This window comes from Mustela putorius, unplaced genomic scaffold (assembly GCF_011764305.1).
Source record: "Mustela putorius furo isolate JIRA1106 unplaced genomic scaffold, ASM1176430v1.1 tig00000145_pilon_pilon_pilon, whole genome shotgun sequence".
Classification (NCBI taxonomy): domain Eukaryota; kingdom Metazoa; phylum Chordata; class Mammalia; order Carnivora; family Mustelidae; genus Mustela; species Mustela putorius.
In genome coordinates, this window is record NW_025421294.1 from 31231004 (window position 1) to 31257546 (window position 26543).

At 37.2% G+C, this 26543-nt stretch overlaps 1 long non-coding RNA gene across 1 annotated transcript in view; it reads left to right on the top strand.

Annotated features, from left to right (window-relative positions):
- The window catches only part of LOC123390831, a 46038-nt gene extending 29054 nt beyond the window's left edge, over positions 1–16984 (top strand). Inside the window, exons 2-3 of the long non-coding RNA XR_006605440.1 lie at positions 13583–13691; positions 16821–16984. This is a non-coding gene — a long non-coding RNA (uncharacterized LOC123390831). The remainder of the gene's footprint in view (positions 1–13582; positions 13692–16820) is intronic.
- The last annotated feature ends 9559 nt before the right edge of the window (positions 16985–26543 follow it).

Sequence of the window (26543 nt, forward strand, 5' to 3'; positions counted from 1 at the left end):
TAGCTCTATTTTCAACTTTGTGAGGAATCTCCATACTGTTTTCCAGAGTGGCTGCACCAGCTTGCATTCTAACCAAGAGTGTAGGAGGGTTCCCCTTTTTCCACATCCTTGCCAACATCTGTCATTTCCTGATTTGTTAATTTTAGCCATTGTGACTGTTGTGAGATGGTATTGCATTGTGGTTTTGGCTTGTATTTCCTTGATTCCAGCAAAAAAATTTTTTTTAAACACTGATATGCTTATTCTAGAATGGATGTGAAGAGTCAAATTAACTATAATATCCAAAACAATGCTGGAAGAAAATGGGTGGACTCACATTACTCAATTTCCTGACTTCATATAAAGCTACAGTAACCATGACAGTGTGGTGTTGGTTAAGGATAAACACATAGATCAAAAGAACAGAATGAGAGCTCATAAACAGACCCATGGGGGAGAAAAGGATTTCAATCATACTTCATGCCATATACAAAACAGACCTAATAGAAAGCTTAAGATTCATTAGATGAAATTTTAAGATACCATTATAACAAACATGACCCATGAGGGGTGTACTTAAAATATGCCTGAACTTTACAATTTTAACTACAAATACTATACAGTTATTAAAGATGACAAATGTAATTGCAGAGGTATATGACGTTTAGCTTGGAGAACTTATTATTACTAAGATGTCATTTTCCTTCAATCTGGTTTGTAAATTTTAAAAATGTATATATTCCAGGATAGTCATTTATATAAAAATGCCAATCCCTAAATTAATATAAAAATGCAAAGGATCTAAAATAGCTTGCACAAATTTTTTACAAAATGAAGTTTTTGGGAATAGATTATCTAATTCCAAAACTTACAATAATACTATAGTAATCGAAACTTTCTTAAGGATAGTTACGTAGATCAATTGAACAAAATATGAAGGTCAGAAATTCATCCACAGGTATATGATCAATTGATTTTCTATTTTATTTTCAAGATAATTCAATGTATTGAGGAAAGTATTCCTAGCAAATGGTACCACTATAACCAGATATTTCTACATGGAAAAACATTAAAACTTGAACCTTTTCCCACAAAATACATGAAAATCAACTTTAAATGTCATTGATTTAACATGAAAGCTAAAACTATAAAAGATAAATTTGCTTTTTGAAAGTCACTGTAAGAAAATGAAATGTCAAGGTACAGCTGAGAAAAAAATGTTTCATTGCAAATGTCTGCATGCAAGTTATACCTCAGGAAAAAATTATACAAATCTAAATAAACACTGACAATATAATGGTAACCATAACAATAATAATGTCTTATTGAGTTACTAAAACAAGACTAACATGCATAGGAGCTTTGAGCTCCTAAATAGGTAAGGAAAACTATAAACTCAAAATTTTCTGAAATCCTTGTATCATCTGCAGTAGATTTTTAAAAATCGACTTTTGTTTTTGATATAGTTTATAATAGATGAATCACAACTTATATTAGAGAAGCAGTTTTCATTATAATTAATATATATATTTATATACTAATATATGTAATTATATAATTAATTATATTAACAGTATTAAAATAAATGAGAAAGGGATGCCTAGGTGGCTCGATCAGTTGAGTGTTTGACTCTTGATTTCTGTTTAGGTCATGATCTCAGCATCCTGGGATCATAACGTGGGAAATGCAGCCGAGCGTGAGACTCCACACTAAACAGGGAGTTTGCTGGATATTCTCTCTCTCCCTCAGCCCCTCACATGCTATGTACATTTTCTCTCTTTCTCAAATAAAAATAAAATAAGTGAGAAAAAAAACATTTAATCATCCCAGAAGTCAAGAAAGGAACAAGGAATGAAGTAAGTCTAAGATTGTCTGACTTGATTTTTCAAAAATCAATGTTAATATACTTACAAACACATGAAAATGTAAGGGCCAAATTAAAATGATGAACTAGTTTTACCACGCAAACTGTCACCGAGAAATAGTTCCAGGATTACTATCAACATAGATGTGAAGGCAAAAAGCATTACTAAAGACAAAGATAATCACTTCATGGTGGAAAAAAAAAAAAATTCTATTCCCAAGAAGAGTTCAATTCTAAGTTTTAAATCTCGATGAACCTAAGAATACATCAAAATATATGAAAACCTAGTGAAAGGGAAGTTGGATTTATGCTCTTAACAAGTTGGCCATGGTTCAAAGCTCCAAAATTAGAAAAGATTTTCTCCTACAAAAATGCCAGCTACATCCTGATAGAATCCAGTTCTCTGATTTAAGGATTTTTTTCCCTATTTGCACCATGACTAAAGCATCTTGGGTGCACTCAGCCACAATAACCAGTCTCCTTCTCACAAAAACTCCATAGATGGAAAGTCTACACAGAGTGGGTATGTTTTCCTCCATTCATTATTCCTACTAACTGTTAGCACAGCACATTCCTCAACTAAATCCCTTTTTAACTGATGTTATAGAAAAACCGTGACCTAAAATGATCAATGCTGTGCCACTGAAGTCTAATGATGAAAAATGATAGTTGAAATGTTTATTTTGGGTTCAATAATGAATACACTGAAAAAGATTTAAAATGTTGACAAAAATAATTTTTCTTCCTCTCTCCGAGAACTCACATTTCTGTAACAGGCTGACCCTTGCTTATAAAACACATAATCTGCCAGCGGCCCTATCATGTGTCAAACCTTAAACAAAGAAATTTGTTGGCGTTTGGGTAGTAGGTAATCTTTTAATGTTCTATGACATAAACCTGGAAATATATGCAACTTTGTTTGTTCTGAATTTTTTATGGTTACAGTTTTTCAAGAAGTCAAGACATTCAGTATGATTACAAAAATTCAAATATAGTAATAGCCTATAGAATTTTATACCCTTTACTTAGAAATGCTCCTGAAAAATTGAACAATTTTAAACACACTAAGTCTTCTAAAGGAACCTCTATGTCAAAATTTTTTCTGGTGGATTTTTTGGTGAACCAAATCATTTTTAATATAAGTAACTCTTCATAATGCATACAATTTTGATGTTCACAGTTTTACATTTCACTTTTGTACTAATGACATATTTGTTGTTGTAAGCCATCAAAGTTGTATAGAAATTTAGAGACAAATTTTAATATGAAATTTCATATGTTTAGTGACTTTAACATTTTTCTGCAAATGTGCTTCGTGCTGATGTGGTTGAAACACAGCTTAACATCTTAATCATGACAATGATTTTCAAGTGTATACATGAGCCTTAAATGTTTGAGAACTCTCCCTCGAAAATATTTGCAACCATATTGTTTAAATCTAACTTTCAACATGCTCAGCATCACTCATCATCAGGGAAATACAAATCAAAACCATGAGCTATCACCCTCATACCTGTCAGAATGACTAAAATTAATAACATGGGAAACAACGAGTATTGGTGAGGATGTGGAGAAACAGGAATCCCCTTATTCTGGTGGTGGGAATGCTAAGTGGTGCAGCCACTCTGGAAAACAGTATGGATGTTCCTCAAAAAGTTAAAAATACAACCACACTAGGACCCGGCAATTGCACTACTAGGTATTTACTGAAAGAGTATAAAAATACAGACTTGAAGGAACACATGAACCCTGATGTTTATAGAAGCATTATCAACAATAGCCAAACTATTGAAAGAGCCCAAATGCTCGTCAACTGATGAATAAAGAATAAGGGAGGGATGTGTGTGTGTGTGTGTGTGTGTAATACTACTCAGCCATCAAAAAGTATGAAATCGGGGTGCATGGGTGGCTCCGTGGGTTAAAGCTTCTGCCCTCCACTCAGGTCGTGATCCCAGGGTCATGGGATCGAGCCCCACATCAGGTTCTCTGCTCAGTGGGGAGCCTGCTTCCTCCTCTCTCTCTCTCTGCCTGCCTCTCTGCCTACTTGTGATCTCTCTCTGTCAAATAAATAAATAAAATCTTTAAAAAAATTTTAAAAAGAATGAAATCTTGTCATTGCAACATTGCAACAATGTGGCTGGAACTAGAAGATATTATGCTAAGCAAAATAAGTCAGTCAGAGAAAGACATTTCATATGACTTCACTCATATGTGGAATATAAGGAACAAAATAGATGAACACATGAGAAGGAAAAAAGTGAGAGAGAGAAGCAAATCATAAGACACACTTAACTAAAGAGAATAAACTGAGGGTTGATGGAGGGAGGTGGGCAGGGGGTGGTCTAAATAGGTGATGGGCATTATGGAGAGCACTTGTGATGACAAGCACTGGGTGTTAATATATAAATGATGAATCTCTACATTCTGCTCCTGAAACAGTATTACACTGTATGTTAACCAACTACAATTTAAATAAAAATCTTAAACAAGGGAACAAACAAAAAATCTAATTTGGGGCCTTTGAACAGGGATAGGACTAAATTATCTCCAAATAATTTACATTATCTTCTCTTTAAGGACATCAAGAATGCTGCTTTCAGTTTCCTCAATAAAGTCATATGAGATTTAAAATCCTCAGACTCATGAAATTAAAACCAAGCAAGATTCTTAAAACAACAATCTCTTCTCTTAGATGGTGATCACTTATTAGGGGAGAAAGAGGCTCTCAGCCATCATTAGATATCAAAGAGTCAAGGAAATTTTAATAAAATCATAGTATTTCTGAAAACAAATAGCCCAAGCCAATGACTTCCCCTCCATGCTTCAGGAGCATAACTCTGTAATATTCAGAACTCATTTCAGAGTTGTGACAGAAACATAAATCAAAATAACTCAATCAAAATGTAACTCAGTCAAAATCTCCCTATCACCTGAGGGGAAAAAACAGTTTGGGGAACCATAGGAATAACCCGGACAGGTAGTGAAGACAACTTACTCACTTCCCATCTCTGCTTCTTTTGCACATGGACTCTATGTTCTTCTCCATAACTTGGCATCTTCTGTATATCAGAGATATGCCAATAGAATCTCTGGGTTCATGTTTCAATCATAGAAGCAAATGATGACAATAGCAAAATAACAGCAAGAGCACAGAAAAGGGAAAGTAAAAGATTTCCTCTAAAGCTATAAGGGAAATACACAATTTTTCAGAATGAAAGAACAAGGGTCCCAAATTGTAACTGATCACCAAGTGCCTAGCATAACAGATGGAAGGGAAAAAATTACATAATCTTAGTGAATAATAAAGATCCCTACATCTCTGGGGGCGTGGGGAGCATCTATAAAGAGAATGGGCATCAGAAAAACTTTGGCTTCTCCAATCTAAGTACCAGGAGGCAATACACAGCACAAAGACTGTCCTTCCATATACACCCAAATTATCCCTCATGACAGAAGACAGAATGGAAGTATCTCTCAGTCAAACAAGGATTCCAAAATATTCTCTCTCTTCTCTCTTGACTATCACGAAAAATAAATAAATGTATGTGTGTATGTATGTATGTATATATGTTTAAATCAAGTGACAGAGCAAACCAAGGGGAAATAAAAGGAAGGCATAGATCTTAAAAAAACAAAAACAAAACAAAAAAAAAAAAAAACACCTAACCCAGATCCCCCTTCTTGGTTTCCAAGTTATAGATCTATTATTGGAAATTGGTTTGGTGTGTCTACACTTCTGGAGAACCAGACAGAAGAGACCAAGTAAGGGCATCCAAGGCAAGACTAGACCAACAAGGTTAGTTTGGAGCAGAAAGATGAATAATTATGCAAAGGTGGACATCAGTGGGAAGAAATAAAAGCTGATAGAGATTTTCAAACTATGGACAATCATTTGTATTTATGACTACAAGATGTATGACATAGCTATATGCATATTTGGGGGTAATGTACTAAACATAGAAAGCAATCAGAAAGCAGAAATCTAGAAAATTTTGGAAACCCAGGTAAAGCACACTCTTTGAATCAGCAAGGAGCAGTATTTCCATAAACATGTTAACAATGAGTACTAATTTATAGAATATGTAAAAATAGCAGTGTAAGCCTAAAATTTAGAAAATTTGAGTTAAATGCAAATAAAGAGAACTGAAAGTTCAAAATAATTGCTTTTATAAAGTTTATAGAATAGTTTTAACTATGCACAGCTATTTGATAAAAATAAGAATTTAAAATAAACCAAAGTTTTCTTCCCAAACCCACTTATACTCCCTAGAGGACCAAAGGTCTATTTTAATTCATTCTGGGTACTTAACATTAAACTTTATTTTTCTTTTTTAATTAGCATATAATGTATTACTAGCCCCAGGTGTACAGGTCTGTGAATCATCAGGCTTACACACTTCACAGCCCTCACCATGGCACATACCCTCCCCAGTGTCCATAACCCAACTACCCTCTCCCTACCCATTAATATTAAACTTTAAATAACATGCTTACTTTGTATGTTTTGATTTACCAGAATATGAGAAAATATATTAACCCCCATATGTGAAATAGGAGGAATGTGTACACTTATGCTAGCTTCTAATACTTCTGATCCTTCTCAATTTTTATTAGTTACATTAGTAGTTCTTCATATATTCAAAAATATTTATAGAATCCCTACTATGTTTTAGCCACTTAAAATACATAAATGAACAAAGTAAATATCTGGCATTGTATAATGTACATTCTAGAAGAAGACAAAAAATTAAACACAAAGTGAATGTAATCAAATAATATACTAGAGTCAGAAAATGTTAAGCCATGAACATGACTACTTGATCATCATTACTGCTGGGCAGAAATACACCAAGATGCCCCCATAATCTCCTGCCCTTCAAACATATGTTTCTCTATACACATTGTATAATATCAACGATGATTCCCCATGGTGACTAGAATTCCCCTTTCTTGGCCTGACAGTCCACCGGCAGTGACCTGGAGTTGAAAGTGTCCAGATTGTTGCCATACTTTCAAGTTCAGTAGAACCCTTACTATATCCTCTGATAGAAGCATTCTTCCACAAATCCAGAAATGCCCACAGGTGCAGGCAGAGAAACTGCCATTTACAAGTGAGTTGCCCCTGGGTGGTAGTAAGAGGAGCCCATCTTGCTTCTTCCCTTTCAGTTCCCAAAGCAATGTGTTCTTGTTAATGGGAAAATGCTACTATCTATTGGTAATCAGTTCACTTCATGTACCACAGCTTACACAACAGGAATCCAAACCCTCAAGAGTTTTGTCCTCGACCTCACTTCTTTCCTGAGCTGTAGTATAGGCCATTCTATAACTGTACCTTTGGGTCAAGAGTAGACAAAAAGATGAATAGACTCCATGGTTATGACCCATTTATCATACTTATTGATACAGAATGTATTTCTTTGTCTAAAACAATTTTGTATAGAAGACACATGGCAGTAGAAGGGGCACTCTGTGAGTGCTAGAAATGTGCCTACAGAGATACTGTATGCAGGCCAGAAAGATACATATCCTTATAATGACGAATTGCTGCCCCCCTCCAGAATGGAGGAGCAAATATAACCAATCTACTGCTAAGGGGTTAGGTTATGTCTTTGGGTTTGTTGTTGTTGTTGTTTGTGGATTTTTTTTATGCATTTGTGTTTTTTTTTTAATATTATGTTATGTTACTCACCATATAGTAAGTACATCATTAGTTTTTGATGTAGTGTTCCATGATTCATTGTTTGTGTATAACACCCAGTGCTCTGTGCAATATGTGCGCTCCTTAATACCCATCACCAGGCTAATTCCCCCACTCCCCACCCCCAAAATCCTCAGTTTGATTCCCAGAGTCCATAGTCTCTCATGGTTCATCTCCCCCTCTGATTTTCCCCCCTTCGTTTCCCCCTGAAAATGAATAGCATGTCCTCCATGCTATTCCTTATGTTCCACAAGTAAGTGAAACCATATAATTGACTTTTTCTGCTTGACTTATTTCACTCAGCATAATCTCCTTCAGTCCCAACCATGTTGATGCAAAAGTTGGGTATTCATCCTTTCCGATGGCTGAGTAATACTCCATTGTATATATGGACCATGTTTTCTGTATCCATTCTTCTACAGTTTGGTTATTATGGACATTGCTACTATGAACATTGGGGTGCATGTGCACTTTCTTTTCACTACATCTGTATCTTGGGGGTAAACACCCAGTATAGCAATTGCTGGGTCATAGGGTAGCTCTATTTTTAGCTTTTTGAGGAACCTCCACACTGTTTTCCAGAATGGCTATACCAGCTTGCATTCCCACCAACAATGTAAGAGGGTTCCCCTTCCTCCACAGCCTCTCCAACATTTATTGTTTCTTTCCTTGTCAATGGTGTCTTTGAAGGACAGTGCTCTATCGAGGGATCAGTACTCATCTCTGACACTGGCATGGTGGACATGGAAGTGGCACTTGTTAGTTTAGTTCTGTTAAGACCAAGTCCCTGCTCTTGGCCATCACCAGCACTCAGGCCATGGGTAGCCCAGTGAACCAGTAGAGTGACAAGGTTGTCTGAAGACGTCATTCTCTCTAGCCACTTACTGTTGACTTCTTAGCACTGAGGCTTTCTTTTCCATATTAACAGGAACACAAAAATCTATGTCTTGCAACCACTCCCAAAACACCCTCCAGAATCCAGTTTCCTACATATTTGTCACTCTGATCTTTTCATTATACTACTTCAAGGCTTCTACCCAACCAGCTCAGCTATTGCTCACTCTTTAGGTGCCCATATCTCTTCTTCACCCATGCCAAGTGAACTTCCATGAATACGGGTCTCAGCTTTGCCTCCTAGAGGAATTTCCCTTTTCCAACAGTCGGAGTGGAGCCAGAGTTCACATCTGACAAGCACCAACACGGTGTTCCATTTATGGCCCAAGAAGTGGACTCAATGGTTTCCCTCTCTTTCTGTTGATCTTAGGATATCATCCCTAAGTAGAGTGACCTTATACTCAGTTAACCTAATAATAATTCTAGTACATGCTGGTATATCCCAGAGCAATTATTAGTAATAGGGGATATACTCACCTTGGGCTTTGTTTATTCTTTTTCTTATTCCTTTAGGTGTAAGGTTAGATTTTTATTTGAGCTTTTTCTTATTTCTTGAGGTAGGCTTATATTGTATACTTCCCTCTTAGAATTGCTTTTGCTCTGTCCCAAAGGTCTTGGACTGCTGTGTTCTCATTTCCATTTGTTTCCATCTTTTTTAAAATTTCTTCTTTGATTGTTTCATTTACCCACTGGTTGTTTAGTATCATCTTTTTTAGCCTCCACATGTTTGTGTTTATTTTTCTTGGCATGTATTTCTAGTTTCATACTATTGTTATTGGAAAAGATGCATGGTATGATTTTATTCTTCTTAAATTTATTGAGGCTTGTTTATGGCTTAATACATGATCTCTTCTGGGGAATGTTTCATGTGTACTTGAAAACAATGTGTATTCTGTTGTATGGGGATGGGATGTTCTATTCTCTCTGTATATTATGTCTATCTGATCCAATGTGCCATTCAAAGACGTTTTCTTTATTAATTTTCTCTATGGATGGTCTCTCTATTGGTAAGAGTGGAGTGATCAAATCCCTTATAATTCCACAAAAAAGATTACTATTTAAAAAAAGGAAATATAATTTGTAAAAAAAACTTACATTAGAAACAAATGATGTGAAAACTCTTGATTATGGCCATATAATTAGTGATTGTGCTATAATTAAAGCTAAAAATATTATTATCATTATTAATAGTAGATATAATAAAACTCATGTCATGCTAAGTATAGCAGTTGCAAAGTCATTTGGCATTGCAAGGTCAGGCACTAAGTTTTTACCAAGGCCCCATAAAAAGTCAGGAGCAATTTTTTAAAAAAGATTTTATTTAATTATTTGAAAGAAAGAGAGCAAGAGAGCACAAGCAGGGTGAGTGGCAGAGGGAGAGGAGAAGCAGACTCCCTGCTAAGCAAGGAACCTGATGCAGGGCTCAGTCCTGGGGCCCTGGGATCATGACCTGAGGCAAAGGCCAATATTTAACTGACTGAGCCACCCAGGTGCCCCTAGGAGCTATTTTTGAAGTAGTGAATACTTTTCCACTACAGAAGGAAAGGTCTTTCAGGGCATCTGGTTAACACAGTCACTTAAGCATCTTGGTCTTGATCAGTGTCAGCTCAGCTTGTGATCTCAGAGTCCTGAGATAGAGCCCCTTCTCAGGTTTCTCAGTCAGTGTGGAGTCTGCTTCAGATTGTCTCTCCCTCTCCCTGTGCCCCTCCTGCTTTGTGCACATTCTCTCTAAAATTAATAAATAAACCTTAAAAAAAGAAAGAAGAAAGAAAAGAAAATGCCTTGTTTTAAGTTCTCCAAGTCTGCATTATACCTCTTCATTGGGGATTGCCATTGGTGCCTCAGGCTCCCTTTCTTTTTTCTTTTTCTTTTAATTATTTTTTTTATTTTTTATAAACATATAATATATATTTTATCCCCAGGGGTATAGGTCTGTGAATCGCCAGGTTTACACACTTCACAGCACTCCCTTTCTATCATGAAAACTTCTAGCACAATCACCTACCCTATAGTACCAAACTTGTTGTAGAGCCTTCCCCTTACTCCAAGCCCCTGTATAACGTGCCAGTCTTTTAAGTCACCCAATAAGTGGAACTGAGCCTTACTGCTAAGTACAGTGTATCTTGTCACTCGATCAGTCATCTGTAGTAAAGATGATCTACCAACCCACAGATTTCACCAGTATTGCTGACCCTGAATCTTCACAGGGCTTATTACCCACTTCCCCAAATGCAATGCCTTCTTGTTAGTTTTGGAATATTTATGCAATACTTGCCACCTCCTGCTAATTGATCTATCTAGCAGGAGACACCATTAATAAACTTTACAAGCACAATGTTCTATTAGAAAAGCAAAATGACAAAGGTCCCTGCAAACTTGGCTGGGACGCCAATCAGGAAAAACATGGTACATACCAAGAAAACGAGTATCTCTTGCTTCCCTTTTCATGCAAATGTAAATTATTGCTGATTTCCCAGATGGGAATTGAGAAGAATACATGTAACAGAAAAACAGCACATTACAAATGCCAGAGCTAATGACAATTTGCCCAAAACATTACGTTCAGTACAGCAGCTGGGACTGAGACAGCTACTTGGATCGGTTTATGAACACCACCATCATCTACTAGAATTCCTCTCTTTGGTTGGATGGGGAGGCTACAGATAGTCCAATCAGAAGGGATATAGTGGGAACCCCTGTTCCTAAGTCCTTTAAGTCTATGAAGATGGGGATAATCTTTTGAAATTCTGAGTGGAATGTGAGGTTGGTTCAAACTTAACTTCTTTGAAAGGATAGAAATTTTCCCATTTGGCACTTTTCCCCTGGCTTTTATTTGCTGTTACTTTATAAGTCAGCAAAAAAAGGGGGGGGGGCTGTTCTGTCAGTTACTTAGTTGGTGTGTGTACCCATTTCCCTACACACAGGCACCCACCAGAAGCACTATAAGATTATCTTGTGCCAGAACTCCAACATCTCCATTGCTTCCTTTCCCAGCCGAGAGTCAGGATGGTGTTTCCAATGGCACAGTAGCTGCATTAGCTCAAGACACTGTATGTGAGAATCTGCAATCGATTTGAATATTCCACTCATTCTAGTTTATAGTTAACCTGGCAAAAGCCTGTACATTCCTTTGGGAGAGGATCAGAGGAGTGTTTATCATATGTCCTGTGGCTTTGCAAGGTCTTTCCAGAAGGATCTTTAATCAGTGGGTTCTGGGTCAGTGAACTGGCTTTGATCTGTAAACTGGGTGAAGAACTGAATTTTCCATTGCAAGAGCTGACACCAATGTTCTGCTTGCCCAGACAGGATTTTTTGTGGGGTGGGGGAGGGGTGTTTCCTACAATCCAAGTAACATCCAAATTAGTCATTTATCTATCTCGCCACTTGTACACCAGGATTTATTAGCCATCTGCATGTATCTGAAGGTTAAAGCACTCTTGAAGTAATTATGTCCACTTTGCCTCAGAATTAAGTAGCACCATCTGTCCTCTACAATTCCTGAGGAACATTGTCCTCCTTCATACTAAAAAAGCCATGCATCCCTGAGAGTCAACACAGACTGTGAAGGAAAGCCATCCCCAGGCTTCTCCAAGATGCTGATGTAGGCCTCAGACATTCTGCTGCCTTCGAGAATCACATCTGTACAATGTAGCACAATGGAAGGAGGCTGGGCTTTGTAATTATAAAGCCCCTGTTTCTATCCTGGCTCTACCATTTACTGTGACAGTAACTTTTCTGAGCTTTAGTTCTCTCAGCTGCAAATAAGGAGGTAAAAATACCTTGCATGGTTGCTTTTATAGTTCAAAAACCTCTAGCCCAGCAAGAACTCGAATTTGAGATTCCCAACAAGACAAAGTCTAAATAAAATTTTTACCATGACAGAGTCTATTTACAAAACACCAAAAACAAAAGACTCTAGCACAATGCCCAAGACATAGACACTCAATTGTTTCTTTCCCTTCTCTATTCCTTTCCTGCCATAAGGAAAACCATACATCTCATTTTCCATCTTGTGTTTTACCACTTACACACAATCCACTACTCTGTCTATGACTTTCACCTACCATTTTCAAAAACAGTGAAGGCATTAAGTCATGTCAGGGATTCCTTCACTTTTTCGGCTGGGGTCTCTTTCCAGGTCTCTCCTTGGAGTTTGCACTGCAGTAACATGAACTGGATCTGTACCAAAGGGTTGTCCTACTTTTTTTTTTTTAAACAAACTAAAATAAGGATATTAAGATAGTGTTAAGAATTGAAGAAATTATATAGCTTATATACATTGTACATATTTTTCTGGCTAAGTAGTAATTAAGATTAAAATTTTTAAAATTTAAGAGTTTTATTCTTTTAGAATTATTAATGCCAATGGTTTCTTTTCCAAATAATAGAAATAATTCATAGAGGTTTTTAAAAATCACACTAATTTGGCACCAAGAAGAGAAAAGTGTAATGGAAACCACAGCTTAAAACTCTGAAACTCTGATTATTTCTTTCACTTATTCATTGTTTAAGTTTTTCTGAAAATACAGATCAGGGTCAACAAACTAGTCTGCTGGGAAAATTGGGCCCACTCCCCCTCCCCGCCATTTTTGTCAAGTTTTCCTACTTGACATTCCATTCATTGTTTATTATCCTCAGGGCTCTTAGACTACAACAACAGAGTTGAGCAGTTGTGACCGAGATCATCCAGCCCCTCTGGATAGCAGAAATTATTCCGTCTCTGGCCTTTTACAGAAAAAGAGTGCCAACCCCTAACAAAGAAGGATGCCATCAATAAGTTTGTTCAATTTCGCATTACAAATGGTTACACCAACAGAGGCAGAATGCAGGCCTTTCTGAATAAATCTCACTTGATGGGATGAAAGCCCAGATAAGAATGTTCAGACTTCCCATTGCTTTTATTTCTACCATTTTGAATCTGTATGAATGAACAGTCATCTTGCTACAGGTGGATCAACATGGTGTGTTCTCTAACCTATGTAAAAGTACAAGTATTAGAGATGATGTCTTCCAAAAGACTAAGAAGTTACCTTATACACTGTTTCTCAATCCTAAATTCTGTATTTGAAAATGAGGAATAACAGACCAATTCTATATAATATCTAAAGCTTACTCAAGGAAAACTAAAATCCAAGTTCTGTTTTTAGGCTTGCCACAGACCCACTATGAAACCCCAGATTAAAAAATCTACCAGGACCTAGGATTCAGCCTGCTCCCTGCCCAGCCCAAGCTAGGGAACTGAATGTCCAACACAAGGTGAGCAATTTTCAAGTTTTAGCACAACGATAACAAAGCACAGCAGCTGACCGCACATACTCTTCGCTACAACAGGACTTCAGTAATTTATGGCAAATGCTGATCCCCATTCTCATCAGTCATGCTTTGCAACTTACAGGTAAAATTCCCAGTTTGTTATGAATGAATGAAAACGCTGGAGCAGGACCCTGTCACACTGATTTTTCTGTATAAACTTGGGTTCTAGTGTCTGTTGTTGTTTTTGGAGAGAGGATGATCTTGTGTTTTTCCATTGCCTTTAGTTTGTCAATCTCTTAGAAATTCTACACCATATTTTCATTTCTAGGTGTATAATCTCACTGGTTTTAATCTCATTTTTTATAAAAAATGATTTTATTCCTTTATTTGATGGAGACAGTGAGAGAGGAAACACAAGCCGGGGACACAGGAGAGGCAGAAACAGACTTCCTCCTGATCAGGAAGTCCGATGTCGGGATCTACCCCAGGACCCTGGGATCATGACCTGAACTGAAGGCAGATGCTTAAGGACCAAGCCACCCAGGTGCCCCTTAATCTCATTTTCCAAAAGTACTTTTCCTGGAGCACATGCCCCTTCTGAGTGCAAAGCACACTTGCTCTTAGCATCATTTCTTTTTAAAGATTTTATTTATTTGACAGAGAGAGAGATTGATCACAAGTAGGCAAAGAGGTAGGCAGAGGGGGAGGAGGAAGGAGGCTCCCTGCCAAGCAGAGAGCCCAATGTGGAGCCTGATCCCAGGACCCCGAGACCATGACCTGAGCCAAAGGCAGAGGCTTAACCCACTGAGCCACCCAGGTGTCCCTTAGCATCATTTGCTAGGTCTTTCTTACTGGCCTAGTTCTGTTCCCTCTCCTGCCTACCCTTCCTCCCTTCTTCATGGACATACTACTTGGGATATTTTTCAGTTAACATTTGAGAAAATAATCTTTGAAATGAAGAGGTCGTTACTAAACAAGTCAAAACCCATACCTAACACCAACTAGAGAAAATGTCCCTGTTTTTAATTTGTAAATTGACTAGTGAATAAACAGATGTGCTCAGAAACTTGGAAGCTTCAGTTGCTCAGAGAGTGGTCTCTCACACGAGTGGTAGAAAGCGCTCTGTTGTGAGGAGGAATTTTCACTCCCATAACCCAGCCCCATTCCACCACGTAGCCTTTGTGAGGGTTTTGTCTCCTGTTTTCTGATTCAATAGCAGTGCTAGTCTTTCTGGATCACTGTGCCATACTATGTCCTTCCTCATTCCTTCAAACCCTCACCCTTTCTACCCACTGCACACACCCTTCCAACTTCTCCATCCTTCTAAATTCTACCTGCTCTTCGAACCTCAACATTGCCCCAACACCTCCTCTGATGCTTCTAGTACATACCACCATCTATGATAGTCCTATAGTATTCTTTCTTGTGCTTCCTAGACAGCACATGGCTGCCTTACAACTTCTTTCTTACAAAAGGGACTTCTTTTTCCCTTTAAGTTATCATAACTCTCCCAGTCATATTCAAGGTTCTTGGAAGACAAAGGATGTGCATTTTCCCCCTTCCATTTTCCTATTGTAGCATACAAGAATCTGCTGCCCACACTCTATGCTCAGTCAATGATGAATTAATTCCTGAGCATAAATTTATCCAACGACTGTACCCCTGACCTCCTCAGTCTTTCATAGAGATACAGGAAAGCAATCTGAGCAACTTTCTCTGACTGTTTGACAGTGGGCTTGAATTACAAATATAGTAAGCGACGCTTTCCAACAGACTAAGAAGTAATCTTAATTGTTGCCTTGCTACTCTCAATACCAGACATGAAAGCTATGAATGAGTGGCCAATTATTTTTTTAAGATGTATTTATTTGAGAGAGAGAGTACACACATGTATGCCCAAGCAGGGGGAGGGGCAGAGGGGCAAGGAGAGAGAGAATCTCAAGCAGACTTCCCACTGAGAGCAGAACCTGATTTGGGGGCAGGGGAAGGTTTGCAGGATCCCACAGCCCTGAAATCATGACCTGAGTGGACATCAAGACTGGGACACCCAACAAACGGAGCTACACAGACACACCATAGAGCCAATTCTATGTAAAATTTTAAGGCATACATTATCGAACAGCTAAAATAATAGTTATTAAAACAAAGAATATTATAATCGGTCTATACATTGTGTAAAATTTAGATATAAAGATACTGATTGCAGCATTTGAGATTCCCTACCCCACCAAAGGCTTAAAAAGTAAGGTTTCAAAAGTTTTTAAAGTTAAATATTTTTAAAAATATTTTTCATTAATGCTCTTTTTCAATAAAAGACAAAAATATAGCTCCTATCAAGCATATAGAATTAAAGTCCCAAACATGGATACCTGAGTGGCTCAGTCAGTTAAGCCTCTGCCTTCAGCTCAGGTCTTGATCCCAGGGTCCTGGGATGGAGTCCCACATCAGTCCCTGCTGAGCAGAGAGCCTACTTCTCCCTTTGTCTGCAGCTCTCCCTGCTTGTGTTCTCTCTCTCTCTTTCTGACAAATAAATAAATAAAACCTTTGAAATAATAAAAAACGAAATCCCATACAAATAAGAACATCTGGAAAATAAGGGAACACAATGGTGGTGAAGGGAAAGAGAGGTTATAAAAATGGTATTTTATATGATTCAAATCTACAAAAAGACAAAGATGTGATGAAAGAAGAGCTTAAAAAAAAGTAAAAAACATGTTTTAGAAAAGAAGATTGAGAATATATACTGGTATTATCTTGTTAGAGAGAATAGAACACTGTTCTCAAAAACATTAAACCAGTCAATCATATTTAGTCAATAATTACAAATTGCCCCAAAATTTTGATAGATTTTAACCATATAAATGTTCCTAAGATTTTTATTTGTAGTAATAAAGTATTCAAAGCAATCTAAATATCCAAGAGAAGGGGAATTGGGTGTTTTGTATATGGAAACAATTATTTCCATTGTATAATGGAAAATATATTTACTTTTATAGACCACCATGATGAAATGCTTATTCCTAATGAGAATTCCTAAACAGGAATTTTTAAACAGCAAGAGGTAGGGATGTTTTATTTCCGTCCGTGCATCTTTATGTAACCTCTAATATAAACATTTCTATCTTTCATCAGGCAGGAACGACAGGTGGAAAGAATGAGTCAGCCATCTTGATGCCCTGGACATTTCTGTCATTCACCTGTTCAAGGTTCCCTCTCCTTCATGAGATTACAGATTCTCTTTTACCCCCTATTTCCATGCCCTGATCATCTCTCATGGATAGTCTTTCTTGTGAACTTACCAGGTGTCTTTTAGTTATGGTATGTTCTTCTACAAACTGTACTGTTCTTTCTAAAATTTTATTTATTTTATTTTTACTTTATTTGGTTTATTTTAATAAATAATATTGGGTTATGTATACCATTCTTCCTTTTTCCATTGAGCATTATGCTTCAAGGTGGACCCATACTGCTGTGGGGTGTGTGTGTGTGTGTGTGTATGGTTCTGTGTGTATATATTCCCCAAAAACACATCAGATGCCTTATATAGGCAATACTAATTCCACTTGAGCAGAGTATTATGCTTTTATACTTTACCACCACTTTTATTGTTTTCTAATCACTTGGTTTTCTAATATGACCAGGTATTAGTGGATAATAAGAAACATCAGCCTCAGAATTAATAGATCATAATGCTAAATAATTTGATGACTCAAGTTCATCTTGAGCTTAAACATTTCAGTAAAAGTAAATCAAGAAGCCATCCCTGCATGAGGTCAAGGTTCTTATCTACTGTAATAATATTTCTGATGTGTAGCATATAAATCCTTAATAAATATGAGTTTAGCATATGCATGCAAGGACAAAAAGTAGTGAATGAAGAGTCTGGAAGAAAGGAGGGGGAGTGTCTGAAGGTTGAATAGCACAAGAGAAAGAAGATTGAGATTTATGAATGTATTTTTTTTTTGAGATTTATGAATGTATTAAGCAAACCTTTCTTTAACCTCTGATAATCATGAACAAACAATTCCCTTAGCACTTAAGAAGCCAAGTAACATTACACAACAGATAAAAGCACAGGTTTTAGAGTTATATAACCAATATTTAAAGAGCAAGGATATTGGACAGAGTTACATTGACAAACTCAAAATACCTTGGGATTAAATGTAAAATCACTGTTTTATTTTTTTTTTTTTTTTTTTTTTTTTTTAATTTTTTATTTTTTATAAACATATATTTTTATCCCCAGGGGTACAGGTCTGTGAATCACCAGGTTTACATTTTTATGGTATTTTATCTGACACATATTTCTGACAATTTCATCTCAAAATCTATCCTAAATACTAGAAGCATTCACTTTCTTCTGAATGAATTTCACTGTTTTGTGTAAGTTTAAAATGCACATATTATCATTTGAATGATTATAAAAAATAAAAATGTGTTAGGCAACTAAAAACTTAGTCTTTGAATATGATCATTTATGCCCTAAAAATTGTGAAGATACCTAACTATATTAAGTATAATTTCTATTTATCATTGAGGAAACAAAGAGCAATTAACATTTCATTGAGGATTTCTCATTCAAACTACAGCAGAGAATAAGAGATCCTATTACATATTCCTGCCTCAGTAACTAAAATATAAATAATTTAATCAGGGTAGAATTATCAGGAAATAAAATCAAGTACATCCAGTTTAATGGAGAAGCCAAAACAGAGGTGTTTATTACCAAGGTTTCCAAAAGCAAAATAAATTGTATTTGTCACAATCATTTTCTGTCAAGTAACAGAAACCTGACTCCAAGTATGTTAAATAAAAAGGCCAGGAACTTCTTCAATATTGACTGCAATTTCCAAAATCCCTCCTGGCTTTCTTGAGGGTATGAATTCTACCAAGTTCCATGACTGCTGTGGCTTGGTCACACTGACTCATGCTCTCACCCCTCTAGCAAGGAAAGTGGGACCATATGATTGGCGGTCCTACCTGAATCAAATGGAATTAGAGAAGCTAAAATCACAAAGGGAGAGAGCATGTGGATCAGGCAAAAGGGAGCAGTCAACAAAACAAAGAGGCATCCCATGGAGTGGGAGAAGACATTTGTAAATGACACTACAAAGGGCTGATATCCAAGATCTATAAAGAACTCCTCAAACTCAATACACACAAAACAGATAATCATGTCCAAAAAATGGGAAGAAGACATAAACAGACACTTCTTCAAAGAAGACATACAAATGGATAACAGGCACATGAAAAAATGTTCATCACCATTAGCAATCAGGGAGATTATACCACCTTACACCAGTTAGAGTGGCCAAAATCAACAAGACAGTAAACAAGTGTTGGAGAGGATGTGGAGAAAGGAGATCCCTCTTACACTGTTGGTGGGAATGCAAGTTGGTGCAGCTGCTTTGCAAAACAGTGTGGAGATTCCTTAAGAAATTAAAAATAGGGCTACCCTATGACCCTGCAATTGCACTACTGGGTATTTACCTCCAAGATACAGATGTAGTGAAAAAGAGGGACATCTGTACCCCAATGTTCATAGCAGCAATGGCCACAGTCACCAAACTATGGAAAAAAACAAGATACACTTCAATAGACGAATGGATAAAGAAGATATGGTCCATATCTACAATGAATATTATGCCTCCATCAGAAAGGATGAATACCCAACTTTTGTATCAACATGGACGGGCCTGGAGGAGATTATGCTGAGTGAAATAAGTCAACAGAGAGAGTCAATTATCATATGGTTTTACTTACTTGTGGAACATAAGGAATAATACAAAGAACATTGGGAGATGGAGAGGAGAAGTGAGATGGGGGAAATTGGAGGGGGAGATGAACCATGAGAGACTGTGGACTCTGAGACAAACTGAGGGTTTTGGAGGGGAGGGGAGTGGAGGGTTGGGTGAGCCTGAGGGTGGGTATTAAGGAGGGCACATATTGCACGGAGCACTGGGTGTGGTGCATAAACAATGAATTTTGGAACACTGAAAAGAAATAAAATAAAACGAAATGGAAAAAAAACCCTTTCAAATACCACTCACACAAATTAATTTTCATTATGAAGAAGAGAAATACTTGTGTTTGAAATTAAATGTGTATGACTACTGAAATTAGGAAGAAACTCAAAATTTTAAAGCCAATTTTCAAAACACAAGTTAATTCTTTGTCATTCAGAAGACTGCTTCCAATGATTGAGGGCTTTTTAAGGTTTGAGCAAGTATAAAAATAACGTGACTCCTGCTTATAAGTGGTTCCCCTGCTAAGTAATGTATGAAATCTAAATAACCTGAGCAGCTCACTACCCAGAATTCCTTTTCATCTCCCATTTCCAACTCAAAGAATAAATAAGAGAGTCAGTTTTAAGGATGGAATGAGACACAGTTTCATTTCTTCTTGGAAAAAATATCTATAAGTGAAATCATTTGACTGCCTCATCAAAACTCTCCCACTGGTGGCTTTGTCTAGGCAAGAAGCTATTCCATGAACTCTCCTATTAAAAAAAAGCCCTGGGGGAAGAAAGTTAGGGTAGCTCTATCCAATAGAGAGTGAGAAATGGAGGTTCATGGGCCAAGAGTCTGCAAGGATCTGACTCCTAATAAGGTAGATGTTTACATCTTTTTTTTTTTTAAGATTTTATTTATTTAATTGAAAGAGGGAGAGAATAAGCAAAGGGGAGGAGCAGAGAGAGAGAGGGAGAAGCAGACTCCCTCTGAGCAGAGAGCCCAAGGCGGAGAGCTCAAGGCAGGGCTCCATCCTAGGACCTGAGATCATGACCTAAGCTAAAGGCAGAGTCTTAACCAACTGAGCCACCCAGAAACTCCCCAGATGTTAACATCTTATGCAGTGTAACCATGGAGGTAACATCCTATCACCTTTGCTGTGTTCTCCTGGTTAGATTCAAGTCAAAGGTCATGTCCATACTCAAAAAGCAGAATACACAAGGGCAAGAATTCCAGGAGGTGGAGAGAAGTGGGATCCACCTTAGAATCTGTCTGCCCCAGGCAAGGGGTGGAAATAGAAGTATAGGAACACTGTTTCTTCATCTTTCATGCTCATGATTACATTAATACTGTCAAACTTAAAATATGGACATGGAAAACTAGTAACCCCAACCCAATCACTCTAATAATTTTTTATGACCCTAAAACACTTTTAAAAATAGCTTTCATGGTGAAGAAACACTTAGCAAGCCTCAACACTTGCCTCCGTTTCTACTGTCTAGTTACTGTCTATCACATTGAAGTAAAAAGAAATTTAGGATCTTGATTGGAAATCTCATGTGCAACATAATTCCATGGTTACATTTTTTAATCTTTCTATCCAAATATATTTAATATATCAACTTTCAAATAACTCATTTTTCTCTTTCTTTCATTTTAAATTTTTAATGAACACATACTTTTTTAAATTTTTTAAAGATTATTTATTTGAGAGAGAGAAAGAGAGGACAAGTAAAAGGGGTAGAGGGAAAGGGAAAAAGAGAATCTCAAGCAGGCTCTGTGCTGAGCACAGAACCCAACAAGGGCCTCCATCTCAAGATCCTGAGATCACAACCTGAGCTGAAACCAGGAGTTGGACACTTAACCCACCGTTCCACCCAGGTTCACTGACCATGTATCATTTTTATAAAAAATTCCTAAGTTATGTCTGTAACATTACCTTTAGCCTTATCATTATCACAGAATCTCTGACCTACTCCTTCCCCTTACAAGGACCCTTGTGATTACATTGGGTCCACCTGGATAACCCAGGATTATCCCCCCAAATCAAGGTCCTTTATCACATGTGCAAAATCTCCTTTACCATGTAAAATAACATCCTTACAAGTTCCAGAGATTAGGCTATGGACATTTTGTCAGGACTTGATTGTGACTACCATATGCTGCAGTCAGGTTCATTTTTTGTTTTGTTTTGTTTTGTTTTGCGGGCATTTTCAGGCAATCTTACATTAAGGATTTTGTTTCTAGGATTGTTTTTAAAGAAAGAAGATGGGAGACCATAGCCTGATTGCCTTAGGATACCTTAAAAACTGTCCTATCAAGTGCCAAGTTTTATCTAGAATAATTCCTTCTATAGTTCTATAGGAATGAAGCTTCTAATTTGGATAATCAAAGGAAGATTGTTGGAAGGACGCTTGGAATAAAGTATCTTTAAGAAGCCAGTCTTCTTGGGAGTATGGAAACATCATTTTAAATGAGGGGACAAGCTAGGAAGACATTTCAATGTTTAAGAGGCAACAGACATGTATGAGGATGATGAATCCAGCAGCCACATAACTATCATATCATCTGCGAAGAGTGATAGTTTGACTTCTTCTTTGCCGATTTGGGTGCCTTTAATTTCTTTTTGTTGTCTGATTGCTGAGGCTAGGACCACTAGTACTATGTTGAACAGCAGTGGTGATAATGGACATCCCTGCTGTGTTCCCGACCTTAGCAGGAAAGCTTTCAGATTTTCTCCATTGAGAATGATACTTGTGGTGGGTTTTTCATAGATGGCTTTGATGATATTGAGGTATGTGCCCTCTCTCCCTACACTTTGAAGAGTTTTGATGAGGAAGGGATGTACTTTGTCAAATGCTTTTTCAGCATCTAGTGAGAGTATCATATGGTTCTTGTTCTTTCTTTTATTAATGTATTATATCACATTGATTGTGGATGTTGAACCAAACTTACAGACCTGGAATAAATCCCACTTGGTTGTGGTGAATAATTCTTTTAATGTACTGTAGGATCCTGTTGGCCAGTATTTTGATGAGAAATTTTGCATCTGTATTCATCAAGGATATTGGTCTGTAGTTCTCTTTTTTGATGGGATCCTTGTCTGGTTTGGGGATCAAGGTGATGCTGGCATAAAATGAGTTTGGAAGTTTTCCTTCCATTTCTATTTTTTGGAACAGTTTCAGGAGAACAAGAATTAATTCTTCTTTAAATGTTTGGTAGAATTCCCCCTGGGAAGTTGTCTGGACCTGGGCTTTTGTTTGTTTGGAGATTTTTGATGATTGTTTCAATCTCCTTACTGGTTATGGGTCTGTTCAGGTTTTCTATTTCTTCCTGGTTCAGTTGTGGTAGTTTATATGTCTCTAGGAATGCATCCATTTCTTCCCGATTGTCAAATTTGTTGGCGTAGAGTTGCTCATAGTATGTTCTTATAATTGTTTGTGTTTCTTTGGTATTGGTTGTGATCTCTCCTCTTTCACTCATGATTTTATTTATTTGGGTCCTTTCTCTTTTCTTTTTGATAAGTCTGGCCAGGGGTTTATCAATCTTATTAATTCTTTCAAAGAACAAGCTCCTAGTTTCATTGATTTGTTCTATTGGTTTTTTGGTTTCTATATCATTGATTTCTGCTCTGATCTTTATGATTTCTCTTCTCCTGCTTGGTTTAGGTTTTCTTTGTTGTTCTTTCTCCAGCAACTTTAGGTATGGGGTTATATTGTGTATTTGAGACCTTTCTTGTTTCTTGAGAAAGGCTTGTATCACTATATATTTTCCTCTCAGGACTGCCTTTGCTGTGTCCCACAGATTTTGAACTGTTATGTTTTCATTATTTTCATTATTATTTGTTTCCATGAATGTTTTCAATTCTTTAATTTCCTGGTTGACCCATTCATTCTTTGAAGGATGCTGTTTAGTCTCCATGTATTTGGGTTCTTTCCAAATTTCCTCTTGTGATTGAGTTCTAGCTTCAGAGCATTGTGGTCTGAAAATATGGAGGGAATGATCCCAATCTTTTGATACCCATTGAGACCTGATTTATGACCCAGGATGTGATCTATTCTGGAGAAGTTCCATGTGCACTAGAGAAGAATGTATATTCTGTTGCTTTGGGATGGAATGTTCTGAATATATCTGTGATGTCCATCTGGTCCAGTGTGTCATTTAAGGCCTTTATTTCCTTGATCTTTTGCTTAGATAATCTGTCCATTTCAGTGAGGAGAGTGTTAATGTCCCCTACTATTATTATATTATTGTCGATGTATTTCTTTGATTTTGTTATTAATTGGTTTATATAGTTGGCTGCTCCCATGTTAGGGGCATAAATATTTAAAATTGTTAGAGCTTCTTGCTGGACAGACCCTTTGAGTATGATATAGGGTCCTTACTCATCTCTTATTACAGTCTTTGGCTTAAAATCTAATTGATCTGATATAAGGATTGCCACCCCAGCTTTCTTCTGATGTCCATTAGCATGGTAAATTGTTTTCCACCCCCTCACTTTAAATCTGGAAGTGTCTTCGGGTCTAAAATGAATTTCTTGTAGGCAGCCTATTGATTTTTTTTTTAAATCCATCCTGATACCCTGTGTCTTTTGAATGGGGCATTTAGCCCATTAACATTCAGGGTAACTATTGAGAGATATGAGTTTAGTGTCATTGTATTGCCTGTAAGGTGACTGTTACTGAGTATTGTCTCTGTTCCTTTATGATCTACTACTTTTAGGTTATCTCTTTGCTTAGAGGACCCCTTTCAATATTTCCTGTAAAGCTGGTTTGGTGTTTGCAAATTCAGTTTTTGTTTTTCCTGGAAGCTTTTGATCTCTCCTTCTATTTTCAATGATAGCCTTGCTGGATATATTATTCTTGGCTGAATATTTTTCTCATTTAGTGCTCTGAATATATCATGCCAGTTCTTTCTGGCCTGCCAGGTCTCTGTGGATAAGTCCACTGCCAATCTAATATTTTTACCATTGTGTGTTACAGACTTCTTTTCCCGGGTTGCTTTCAGAATTTTCTCTTTGTCGCTAAGACTTGTAAATTTTACTATTAGGTGACAGGGTGTGGACCTATTCTTACTGATTTTGAGGGGGGTTCTCTGCACCTCCTGGATTTTTATGCTTGTTCCCTTTGCCATATTAGAGAAATTCTCTACAATAATTCTCTCCAATATACCTTCTGCTCTCCTGTCTCTTTCTTCTTCTTCTGGAATCCCAATTATTCTAATGTTGTTTCATCTTATGATGTCACTTATCTCTCAAATTCTCCCCTCATGGTCCAGTATTTGTTTCTCTTTTGCTCAGTTCTTTATTCTCTGTCATTTGGTCTTCTATATCGCTAATTCTTTCTTCTGCCTCATTTATCCTAGCAGTAAGAGCCTCCATTTTTTATTGCACCTCATTAATAGCTTTTTTTAAAATTTCAACTTGGTTAGATTTTAGTTCTTTTATTTCTCCAGAAAGAGCTTTTATCTCTCCGGACAGGCTTTCTCTAATATCTTCCATACCTTTTTCAAGCCTGGCTAAAACCTTGAGAATCATCATTCTGAACTCTAGATCTGACATATTACCAATGTCCATATTGATTAGGTCCCTAGCCTTCAGTATTGCCTCTTGTTCTTTTTTTTTTTTTTTGTGATGAGTTTTTCCATCTTGTCATTTTTTCCAGATAAGACTATATGAAGGAGCAAATATAATACTAAAAGGGTGGCAAATACCCCAGGAAAATGTGCTTTAACCAAATCAGAAGAGATCTCAAATTTTGGGGGGGAGAGAAAGGGGATAAAAAGAAGTTCAGGAAAAAAAATTAGAAAAAGAAAAGAAATAAAAAGTATTAAAAAGAAAAAAAATATATATATATAAATATATTAGACTGGTGATTAGAACAGGGTCACCCACTTAATTTTGGGAGTATTTTAGTCTCTTAGAAGAAACTACCTCCCCAAATTTTAAAGAATGAAAATCATATATAAGGGTAAACACAATAAAGGGATGGAATATGCCTATAAAGATGAAAAAAAAACATTGTTTTTTAATTTTTAAAAAAGGAGTTGATAAAGTAAGTTGGTTGGGAGAATAAAGAAAAAGAAAGTGGAGAGAACTTGCTCAGGCTGGAGACTAGAACAAGCCTGGAGCTATATTTAGGGTATACCTTGATCTATCAGAAGATGTTGTACCCAAAATTTTTTAGAAGAAAAAACCCTATGTGTATACAAAAAATAAAGTTAGAGTGACTATAATAATGAAGGTTCAAAAAAGATTATTATTTTTTTATGAAAGGTATTGTTAAGATAAACTAGTTAAAAAAAACATTAAAAGAGGAAAGGATAAAAGTTAAAAAATTTTAGCAGAAGAAAAAAAATAAAATTTAAAAAATTAATTAACTGCAAGACTAAAGAATCATGGGGAGAAAGCCATGAATTCCATGCTTTGCTTTCTCCTCCTCTGGAATTCCACTGTTCTACTTGGTAAGTGAACCTCATCTTGGCTGGATTTCTTGTTGATCTTCTGGGGAAGGGGCCTGTTGTAGTGATTTTCAAGTGTCTTTGCCGGAGGCGGAATTGTACTGCCCTTACAAGGGGCCGGGCTAAGTAATCCACTCGGGTTCATTTTCAGGAGCTTTTGTTCCCTGAATGCATTCTGTAAAGTTCGGGAGGATGGGAATGAAAATGGAGGCCTCCCAATCTCCGGCCCAGAGGAGCTGAGAGCTCAGGGTCCCACTTCTCAGTGCGCCTTCAGAGAAAATTGCTCAGTCACTCCCATCTCCCTGGCCTCTAGCTGTACTCCGAGCTCACCCAGCCTGTGACCAAGCATCTCTATCTCTGACACACAGCTCTGCCTGGAGTCTCTAAACCCCACAGATCCCTGAGCTCCCCCAGGGGGTATCTCCCCGGATCATGTGGGAAATCCACTTGAGAGCAGTGGCCTTTGCCATGGATTATGGTTCAAGGTAACCCCTAGCTGAAAGCTCACTCCTCAGCTCTGTCTCTGTAGCTGGCTTCTCTGCTCTAATATCTGCGAGCTCTGCGACACTCAGACACCCCCGATCCTTCTGTGACCCTGTGACACCTGGGGCCACGCTGACCCCGCGTGGGTTTCACCCCAGTTTAGCCTCTGGAGTGATGTTCCTCA